The 11,964-nt window shown below is 36.0% G+C and overlaps 1 pseudogene; it reads right to left on the bottom strand.

The window, feature by feature from the left end:
- Window positions 1-1,184, bottom strand: part of LOC110583218 — a 127,509-nt pseudogene extending 126,325 nt beyond the window's left edge.
- Window positions 1,185-11,964: the final 10,780 nt, after the last annotated feature.

Below are 11,964 nucleotides of genomic sequence, written 5' to 3'. Positions count from 1 at the left end.
GGGGGGGGGGGGGGGGATGGGTGGGGTCCAGCAAGCGGAAGCGGCGCCGGAGCCCGTGGCCCCGCCCTGGCCTCAAAGCCCTGTCAGCGGGCTCTCTGCAGGCCGGCTCCCTGCCCCGCCGCCGGGTATTAAATCAGTCTAAGCTTAGACGTAATGCGGGAAATTCAAGTTTTACAGGAAAAAGTAAAATCTAAGGGGGTATCAGTAAAATGTGGCTTAGGATAAATTCCTGATCCAACGTGTAGCCATAACACCTTCGTTAGGACCTCTGAAAAATTTAAGGCAGAGACTCTTAGACAAGACACTTAGTTGAAAAGAATTCTGAGAATCGTAATGGTGTGCCCCCAAACTCAGCCAGATAAAAGGGCTCGTGAGGGTTTTAAGTGTGTGTCTTCTTGACTTTTAGGGTGGACAAAAGGTCTTCTAAAAGACTTAAGGTACTGTCCCACAGCACCCTCCCTTCCAAGGTAGAGAAGGATCTGTCTCAAAGGGATTTATGGCAGTAGCTTTTTATTAGGAGAGTGAATCCGAAAAAGATCCCTGGGAAACTTCAAACCATGTTAAGAGTTTTCTATCAGTAGTAAGACTGTCAACTTAGACTGTAAACGTCAGAGACAGTTCAAAATGAAAAGACATTTTTGGGCTCTTAACCTCCTTGCAAAAACAGGCATTTCTTATAAAAAGACTCAGAGTGGAGAATAATCTGGCTCAAGGACATATACTTGAGGACTCCATGCCTCCACATCTGGACTTAATTAACGTGATGAGCGGACCTCAAGCTTGACCTTGATGCTCCAATACATGAAGTGTATAAGGCCCTTGAGAAATGAGTGTGTTTCATGTGTGAGAGATATAAATAATTTTGGCCAGTTGTAGCTGATTAACTATGACCACAATTAATTTGCAACACACCCTTCCCCAACTGGGAGGTGGAGTCTACTTCACCTCACCTTGAATCTGGGCTAGGCCTCTGAATTGCTTTGACCAACAGAATGTGGTGGGAGAGATGTGTGACTTCCAAGTCTGGATCACAGGAAACCTTCCAACATCCATTAGGCCTCTTGGGATGTTCCCTCTTTGAACTCAACTGCCAAACCGTCAAGAACCGAAGCCACAGGAGTAGGCCAAGTATAATTGCTCCTGCCAGTGACTCCAGCCTGAATTTCCAGATAATAGGCTGGCATCGCTGGCCAGCCATGCGAGTGAACAATCCAGTTGAGTCTTCAGTTGTTCACAGACCCAGCCACTATCCTAACTACAATTACCCGAGATGTCTCAAATGAGAACCACCAACCAAGTCTACTGGACACACAGATCCAACAGAGAAAATAAATTGATGTTTTTAGCCACAAAATTATGGAGTAGTTTTATAAGCAGCCATAGATAAACAAAACAATAGGCAAAGTTATAGTAATCTGTTCAGAAAATTTTTTTTATTCACACAGTGGAAGAATCTTAGAATCAGGAGCAAGCTGTAGAAATCTGAAGGAGTTTATTATTGAATTTTTCCTTATTTTGTTACATGTTGTTTTCTTCAGTAATTGTCCGGTTAGATTCTAGCTCAAGCTAACGATTCAAAATTTAAGGTTTATTAACATCTTGTTTTCAGCACATAAAGCATTTTCTCGCATATTGACTTGGCTTATTTATGTATTTCTATAGAGAGTTTCTATTGTCTTTTGAGAGAAAAGGGAGGAAATGTTATGTACTCTGAGCCCTTCTGATGCCTCAAGAAGTGATTAAAGCTCTCTGCAGACCAGAAGCAATCAATGCTGTGTCATTTATATTCTCATTCTAAAACACATTCAGGTTGATCCACACAATTGTTATTTTAACCGGGCAAATAGATACGTCTTTGAATTAGGCATGCTTGAAGGATAAATAATTTATTAAAAGTTTTGGCCAATTAATAAATACAAGTTTTCCAAAAAAGAAAAGAGAGAGAAAGAATAAGGAGGCTACAGATACAGAAAAAGCTATAAATATAAAAAAAATCATTGTAAGAAAAAGACAAATTACATTTCTTTTTTGAGAGGAATAACACTTTTATTTCTTTTTCCCATTTAAGCATACACAGATACACACAGAGACTGCTAACCTCGGTGTTGCAATTTCAGCATGGGTCAAATAAACATAGGACACAAATTGTTGCATCTTTAGTAAAATTGACTGATTGGTTGCATCAGATCCAGAAAAGAAGGTCAGAGTGACACAGGCAATTTCAAAGGCATATCTTGATGTTTCCTGATCTAGTTTTGGCTCTTTATGCTACTGAACATAATTTTCTTTTTCTGGCTCTGACTTATTTGAGCTTATGGCGGCACCTACGAAAACAAAGAGTAGGATTTTATCAGCAATTGGCAGCTAGGCAACAGCATAGGCTGTGACAGAAGCTTTACTTTCAGGGCGCCAGGGTGGCTCAGTTGGTTGAGCGACTGCCTTCGGCTCAGGTCATGATCCCGGAGTCCTGGGATTGAGTCCCACATCGGGCTCCCGGCTCGGCGGAGAGCCTGCTTCTCCCTCTGACCCTATCCCTCTCATGCTGTCTCTCTCTCTCTCTCTCTCAAATAAATGAATAAATAAAATCTTTAAAAAAAAAAAAAAAAGAAGAAGAAGCTTTACTTTCAACTTGACTAAACCATAACTTGTGACATGATAAGACAGAAGTAGATGACTCAAAAGCCAGGAAAAAGCAGGATTCTCAAGGCAAATAGAAAAATGAAACATTTTAAAAAACCCTCAAATAGGGGCGCCTGGGTGGCTCGGATGGTTGAGCGTCTGCCTTTGGCTCAGGTCATGATCCCAGGGTCCTGGGATTGAGCCCCGTGTCGGGCTCCTGGCTCAGCGGGGAGCCTGCTTCTCCCTCTCCCTGTGCCTCTCCCCCTGCTCATGCTCTTTCTCTCTCTGTATCTCTGTGTCTCAAATGAATAAATGAAAATCTTTAAAAAATAAAAAAATTAAAAACCCTCAAATATAAAAAGGTAAAAATGCTTGGACCTTCATCAACGGTGCAATATCATCAGGGCTGGTGACTGAATCCACTGGAGCATCTCCATCTCTAGGGGAAATGTTATTTGTGATAAACAGACTAGAAAAAAATAGGGAAAAAAATTTTACTTCCCAATGGTTTTTGTGCAAGAAGTACAGACTTTAGAAGATTCTTTTTATCACCAAGTTAAAAAAATACAGTAAGTACTTTAAACAAATGAGTTTACTAAGGTAGTCTGTTCATATTGGATAGTCATTTTATAAAATTATATCTGGCAATGATTGTCACAGTTTAAGAAAAATCAAAGATAAAGTTGTTTCCCTTGGTGAACATACAGAAAATGACTCAAGATTATATCTATTTGGTTATCCTGGTTTAGCTATCTCAGGGTGAAATGAATATACCTTTTTTTAATTACTCTCTGGTTATGGAATATAATAGATCAAATGATATCAGGGCAGGATGTCAGTTTGCTTTCCCAACATATTTGGTCATTATTTGTCAATCATTTCACTCTGTCAGACTTGCCTAGACTTCCAATATTAACATAATATGTGTCCATATCAGCAATTTCAAACCAATCCTTATGTTTCTGTGTTGAGCTCAGTACACCAGTTCAGACCTTTCTTCCACATTGTTGAGTTCTTTTTGAGAACATTGATATTCATGTTCCCCCTTTCTTCCAGTGAGTCTCACCCAGACTGCCCTTCACTTTCCAACTTGAGGCACCGGGTATCCATCTGGTTTTGATCATTTCTTTCACAGTAAGTCCCTTGAGTTCTGATGCAAAAACTTCTATCCACTTTCCTTGGGGTATAACAATAGGAAGTTTTTACTGAACATCTCAGCAGGTCCTAATATAACACTCCCACAATGCTTGGGTAAAGTAAAATACCCATTTGCGTGATGATGTCCATTAGAGTTGTTCCATCTCTGTCAAGATTCGTTCTGGTGTAACTTTCTTCTGTGCAACTTGGAGAATTAAATAAATGGTGAAAAATGAAGTTGCAAAGTTAGGCAGAGGCAAAATTACAAAAATCATGCTGTGCCAACACCAATAACAATAACAATAGGCAATCAAGTATAATAAATATATATTGATGGTCACGAATAGCTAGCTACTTACTATGTGCCAAAATTTTACAGGCATAAACACATTTTTTTTTCCTTAGCATAATGCCATGAATTAGAAGCTATCTTTATGGCTTAAGTTGTCACACATTGCTAATGTAAAAGCTTCAATATCTAATTCACCAAGTGACATTTGCTGAAGATCCAATTAACTAATGATCAATTTGTAGAGTCTCAATTTTCCAAATTTGCTAAATTAAAACATTCATCAGTTTACTAAAAATGGTTTTAACAGAATTTACAGGAGACATTATAGCATTAGCAAAAATATGAAATATGATTACAATTAATGTATTTTTGAATACTGAAATTTTAATTTAATAGTATTACTTATAATAAAGATTCCCTCATTTTTTAAAAATAATTATTTCCTATGGAAATTCTTTGTCAATAGTGATTTTTAATACTCTATATCATTTAGTCTTGTCAAACTTTTATCTTTCATCTTTGTCATTTTTAGGGTTTTTATCAATTTTTAAATTATTCTAATTGTCTCTTTATAATTAAACTATATCAAAATTTAAGAATGAAAAATACAGATCATTACATTCATATTATCATTCTTACCTTTTTCTACAATCAACAGTTTCTTTTTGGAGCACCTGGGTGGCTCAGTCGTTAAGCATCTGCCTTCGGCTCAGGTCATGATCCCGGGGTCCTGGGATCGAGCCCCACATCAGGCTCCCTGCTCGGTGGGAAGGGAGCCTCTCCCACTCCTCCTGCTCATGTTCCCTCTCTCGCCGTGTCTCTCTCTGTCAAATAAATAAATAAAATCTTAAAAAAAAAAAAAGTTTCTTTTTTTACCTGCAACTGCTTCTTCTTGTTGGCATATCCAAACTGCTCTGTATTAGAGGCATGGAATTTTAATACATCTGAGTAATGCCAGATATTTTAAAATTCTGATTTAACTGTAATGTATGTTTTATTTCTAAGAAATAAAAATTAGGAATTATACTAAATACCTTAAATTTGAAAATTATAAAGTGACATTCAATCATTTAAAATTAATGAGAAGAAATAATCCTATTATAGCTATTAAATTGTCCATTCAATGAACTGTATTTTTGCAAGTTGATTTTTCTTAGTTTGATTTTAATAAATTGGCTCTTCATAAAATTGTATTTTCAAGAATTGACTCTTAGCAAACTCCTTCTATGAATCATTTTGCTTACAGTTTTATACCCACTAATAGAGGTGAAAACAGAGTTATGAATATGAGTTTTAGTAACTTGCCCAAGGTAACTAGGGTAATAAGAGGCAAATCTGGTTTTCAAATTCTCGGGATCTATACCATACTTTAATATTTACCATACCAATTTATATCATATTTTAATCATTACTCTATGCTGCCTTTCAGGTTATGAAAATTCTGATTTTTAAAAATTAATTCATTTTAGTTTTCATTGTTTACAGTTCAGGGGTTTAAATGGAATCATTAAGTTAAAGATTATATTGCTTCCTAATGAGTATTTATTCTAACACATCCTGAGAATCTTCTCTAAATAGGCAGACAGCCAGGATATATAAAGTCAACTTGGGGATGTTTGCTTGAAGAGCTAGCACTACTTGATGAGGATAACTTACATGACTAATAGTGTTAGCTTTTATAATAAAAGTAACAAAGAGACATTGTAAAATGTGTATATACATAAGAGCATAAATACATTTGCATTTTAGAAATACCCGTCTAGCAACATTATAGAGAAAAAGGGATGAAGCGAGAGACAGAAAGCTCAGATAGGAGACATTGATGTACCTTACAATTGGCAAGGGTCAACATGAAGGTATTAGAAGCAGTGATTGATAAGCACAACAAAGACTAGAAATAAAATAAATAGGATTTGGTAATTTATTGGGGCAAGACTGCAGGAAGAGGGAAAAAGGTTATGGTCTAAGTACCTAGGTCAATAGTCCTACTTCCCATCATGATAGTAAATTGAGATGGAATGACTCTTGGTAAAGGAGATGATGAAATTAATTTCATATCTGTTGAGTTTGAATGATTGTGACCCATGCAATGTAAATGTGTACTAGGTAATAGCAATGGGTACCTGTGTGTGTGAGAGAGAGAGTGAGAGAGAGAGAGAGAGAACGTGAGCGAGAGCGAGCACACACTCGAGGGGCTGGAGTAGTCTCTATAATTTTTTTTTTTTTAAAGATTTTATTTATTTACCTGACAGAGAGAGACACAGTGAGAGAGGGAACACAAGCAGGGGTGGGTGGGAGAGGGAGAAGCAGGCTTCCTGCCGAGCAGGGAGCCCAATGTGGGGCTCGATCCCAGGACCCTGGGACCATGACCTGAGCCGAAGGCAGATGCTTAATGACTGAGCCACCCAGGCGCCCTCTATAAATATTTTTGAATGGGGCGCCTGGGTGGCTCAGTCGTTAAGCGTCTGCCTTCGGCTCAGGTCATGATCCCAGGATCCTGGGACCGAGTCCCACATCGGGCTCCCTGCTCTGCAGGAAGCCTGCTTCTCCCTCCCCCACTCCCCCTGCTTATGTTCCCTCTCTCGCTGTGTCTCTCTCTGTCAAATAAATAAATAAAATCTTTAAAAAAAAAAAATATTTTTGAATGATCAGCATATACGTGGAAATTGAAGCCATGGATATGCACGAGACTGCAAAAAGAGAATGTCAGGAGGAGCCATAGGCCAAAATAGAACTTCGGGAAACTCAAGCATTTAGAGCGTAGAAAAAAATAAAAACATCCTGAAAAACTGAAAACGAGCAATCAGAGGAAAAGAAAGAAATCTATGATAGAGTGGTAACTTAAATGCCAAGCAATAAGGAGTTCTTTCTCAGGACTTATCTGACAAAATAAGGAAATGCCCAATGTATACTGAAAAATTTATCAAATACTGGAGAAAAGTAAGAGAGACATGGGCAAATGTTCAATGTGTGTCTAAATAAATCATTGGTAAAATTAAAAAAATATATATTGGTGAGAATAGTTACTGTGGTAGGGTAGGACTAGATGTAGGCTACCAAGGAAATCTTAAAATTCTTTTATCTCATAAGAAGAAACAGGTTTCTAATGTATTTTGTTGAAAGAAATCATGATTAAAAAAATTATTTGGAGGGACACCTGGGTGGCTCAGTCGGTTAAGCATCTGCCTTGAGCTCAGGTCATGATCCCAGGGTCCTGGGATAGAGGCCTGCATCAGGCTCCCTGCTCAGCGGGAAGCCTACTTCTCCCTCTGCCTGCCACACCCCCTGCTGCGCTCTCTCTCTCTGACAAATAAATAAAATATTTTTAAAAAGATTATTTGCAGATATGAGGATAGAGAATGCACCAGATAAATGCTGGATAATTCAAAGCTACTACATATTCCTTTTTTTATCCAACCTTAAAGTTTCAGTGTCATATATTCCTGAGAAATGTAACAGTGAACCAAGAAAAATGACATCTAAATATCAGGAAATTATTACATATGTAATAATTTTCAGATCTGTTATATCTGTACATATTTCATGTCTGTATATATGTAATAAAGAATTGTTACACTTTAGTAAATCTGATAGAGATTAAAATAGATTTACTTATTGTCAATTGAGTCTTCATAATAAACATGTATATAACTTGTCATTAAAACACCTGATTATTAATGATGATAACCACTTATAGAAGATATCAATTCATACATATTTTTTAATCTAAGGAATATAACTTTTTTTTTAGAAAAACATTGGGAAATATACATGCAACAGAGAAACACTGTTGTTATCATGTAATATTTTAAAACTTTGTAGCAGAACAAGAATGTGTTTTAAATACACTGCTGAAGGGCACCTAGGTTGCTCAGTCCATTGGGCGTTTGCCTTCCACTCTGGTCGTGATCCCGGGGTCCCAGCATTGAGTCCGGGGCTTCGGCTTCCTGCTTGACAGGGAGACCGCTCCTCCCTCTTTCCCTCCCCCCTGCTTGTGTTCTCGCTCTTTCTCATGCTCTCTCACTGTCCGATAAATAAATAAATACACTGCTAAAAAAAATTCAAGTTTCATAATGTAAGTTTATTGAAATGAAAGTTTAAGGTTAAGAGACAAACTGAGTCTCCCTCTCCCACTTAGACATTAAGATAGCTTATTTTGTGATAGACATTGCACTGTGTGGTTAGAAAAGAGTAAGAAGATGCTGTGTGTCTTATCTTCTTTCTAAAATTCACTACTAAATTTAGGAGAAGTTAAAAGACATACAAATATATAAATACAAGTCAGTGTGATCCGTGTTTTATTTATATGCAGTCATAAGTTGGATATTTACTTCAACCCATTTAATTATCAAAATGAGCCTATGGTAAGCAAATGTTATGTTTGTTTTACAGATGGGGAAACTGAAGCTCAGAGAATTTAATCTTACCCTGCTAAAAAGCCATTATGCTCTATATTTTATGCAATATTATCTGACACCAAAACCAGTGCTCCCAACTACTACCTTATATTGCAAATTGGAAAGAAGAAAAGGGTTAACAGCCCATTGGTCTATATCTTACAGGCTTAAAGATGGTCCAGGTAAATAAATGACTTGAACCCACCTCTGTCCCCTAAAAAATGCCTTGTATACATGCTAAAGCCATGGAAAACAGACAGTTCCTATATGTAAAAGGGTTTGAGCAGGACACACTAGGTTTGCCCAGATGACTTATTATAAATTAGTCTAGAATATGAATAGATGGGGCTAACAGCCTGAAGAAAGAGGTTAGCCCTGTGAACAACCTCCTGTCTAGGTAGTTGATAGTAAACCACTGAAACAGCTAAGTAATATTTCCATGTGCATTACACAAATTCTCAACCTGCCTGTTATTCAAAAACCCAAATATGCCTAATGCAGAACAGAGAGGGTATTCCTAGAGAGCTGTGTGTGCATATTTTACTTTATTCACGGGAAGGACTGTTTCATTATGGCTATACTTTGAAACATTAACAATTTTGTTATAGGTAAGACCTATGATTTCTGTGGTCTAATTTGACCAATCAAATAGTCTTGGGAGCACAGAGAACAGAGCATCAATTTTGCCTGAAGCAGAGTTCCAAATAAGTTCACAGAGGATATGACTACTAGGATAGTTTGTGAAGCATAAGTTCATTTGCCAACTAAGGGAGTGGGTATGGAGCACAGATGGCTGAGGGAAAGCATGATAAGCAATCATTTATTATTTGCAATGAAATAATAAATGCAACCTCTGATAACAATATGTTTAATAGTCTTTTTCTTTCAAAATAAAAAAAAAAGTTTGTAATTGACAAGGGCATGCTGTTTTCTCAGGTTGAGATAATCATCCATGAAAACATTTTGCACAAATGGGGCGCCTGGGTGGCTCAGTCTTTAAGCGTCTGCCTTCGGCTCAGGTCATGATCCCAGGGTCCTGGGATCAAGCCCCACATCGAGCCCCACATCGGGCTCCCTGCTCAGCGGGAAGCCTGCTTCTCCCTCTCCCACTCCCTCTGCTTGTGTTCCCTCTCTCGCTGTGTCTCTCTGTCAAATAAATAAAATCTTAAAAAAAAAAAAAAAAGAAAGAAAACATTTTCACAAATGATCAAAGGCTAAATATAAAACAAACTCAAATTAGGGGGTGAACTCAAGAGCAATTATTCACCATCATTGCAATTACTATGTTTATTGTAACTAATATTAATTACTAGGCATTATCCTTAATACTTAACATTGATCACTTTATTTAATTATTAAAATACCTTTGTACATTTTGTGCCCCTTTTCTATTTCATTCTACAGGTGAAATAAAGTTATTTAATAGATTTAAACATCCATTGGAGATAAAAACACCAACCCAACTAACAACAGAAAATAACTTTTGAAATAGATAAAGTCTATCTATAAAGCAAAACCTATAACTAAAATCTTAATAGTGAAACATAAAAACAATGTCCTTTAAAATTAAGAATTGGAAAAATACTCTGCTTCCACTAATCTTATTCAACTTTTTCAAAATGCTCTGGTCAGGACAATAAGTAAGCATACTTAAAAATCATAAATAAAACAAAATTACAAACAGAAGAAATAAATCTCTCATTTTTATAGATATGATTAACCACATAAAAAGGTGTAAATGATCTAAAGAAAAATTATTAAAAACAAGAACTTAAGAACATTGCTAGATATAAGATCAATTTGCTAGGTAATTGCTAAATATAAGATCAAATGCATTTCTATATGTCAATACACACTTACTTATTCTAATTTTAGAAAGAGGCCATTCAAAACAGAACCACAAATTATAAAGTGCTCAGAAATAAATGCTAAAATATATATAGTTAAGACTTTAACTCTCTAATACTTAACTTTATTATATAGTTGAGACCTTATCCATATGAAGATAATGAGAAATTTTACTGAAAAACATTAAAAGGAATGAAAATAAATGAAACTACATTATTTCTAAAGATAGTCTCAAAGTCAAAGATTCCTACAATAGACCATTAAAAAATAATTTCTGGAAAGATAAAGGCAGGATTTCTTAATAACAGCACTACTGACATTTTGGGCTGAATTACTCTGTTGTGGGGGGTTGTCTTGTGCATTTTAGAAACAACATCCCTGGCCTCTGTTTGATAGATGCCAGTAGAATTCCCCACCCCATTATTATAACCAAACTGTCTCTACACATTTGCAAATATCTCCTGGAGGGCAAAATGACCCCCATTTGAGAACCACTGGATTATGAACATAAAGATGAATGACAATTTTTAAAGAAAACATGTAAAGATATAAGATCACTTTTAAATAATGATACAGGAAAGACTCTTGGAAAGAAACAAAAGCATATAACAAAGAAAAATATTGATAAGTTAAAAAAAACCCTACATTTGTTACATATACCATAAAGAAATTGAACAAGCCAAGAAGTAGGTGAAGATAATATTTGCAGCATATCTGAAGTTAAACATTATTATTTTGAATGCATAAAAGACTCCTAAAATTAAAAAAAAGTAAAAAACAAATAAGCTAATAGGAAAATACAAATTAAAACTCTAATTAGATCAAATTTTATATACCTCACATCCACACTCTGACATATTTCACAAACAGATTAGAGAGAAAATAAATTGTAGATCAGCAAACATAGATTAATAGGTCACCAGATATAGGGATAAGGTGGTTCTGTTCAGTTAAAGTTCAAAATGAGTAATCCAATAATATAATTAAACAATGTATTAAAAGTTCATATATAAGTGGTAAAAACTACAAAAGAAGGATAAGCGCAAAATTCAGGCCTGCAGCCGCCATCAGGGTAGAGCACAAGACCTTGGGATTGTTCCATATCTTAAGCTAGAATTTAATACCTATATGCTTACTTTATAATTTTTAGACCACACATGTAAATTACAGATAATCTTTTGTAATATAGCTATTCCATAATAAAAGAAAATACTTAAAAAGCCCTAAACCTTAGAGAGGTTAAATATATTTTTCAAAGCAAGTGTGGAGCATGTAATATTAACCCATCTGTCACACTCCACAAATTGTGTTTTCACTCTTGAGGCACAGATAAATATTTAATTTATTATTGTTCTCCTTCTGTGTTACCTTGATGCATATTTTAAATAAAGAATGCTCAGAACATCATTAAATTACTGGTAATTCTCCAGCACCAGGCCAATTAGATATAAATTCTTTAGTTATATATTTAAGCCAGATATTTTACTTGACAATTGCCAACTGTTGGCAGTGACAGCGAGGGTCGCTATAGCTGAGTGGCTATGCTAATAACAAGGTAGACTTCAAAATGAAGACTTCTGCTAGGAAAAACAAGGTATATTTAACAATGATAACAGAAACAATTCACCAAGAAGACAAAATTCCAAGTTATGTCCAAGAGTTTGTACTCTT

This window comes from Neomonachus schauinslandi, chromosome 8 (genome assembly GCF_002201575.2).
Source record: "Neomonachus schauinslandi chromosome 8, ASM220157v2, whole genome shotgun sequence".
In the NCBI taxonomy this organism is placed as follows: Eukaryota; Metazoa; Chordata; class Mammalia; order Carnivora; family Phocidae; genus Neomonachus; species Neomonachus schauinslandi.
The sequence above is the reverse complement of the archived record's forward strand: the minus strand, read 5'-3'. Positions and strand labels throughout refer to the sequence as shown.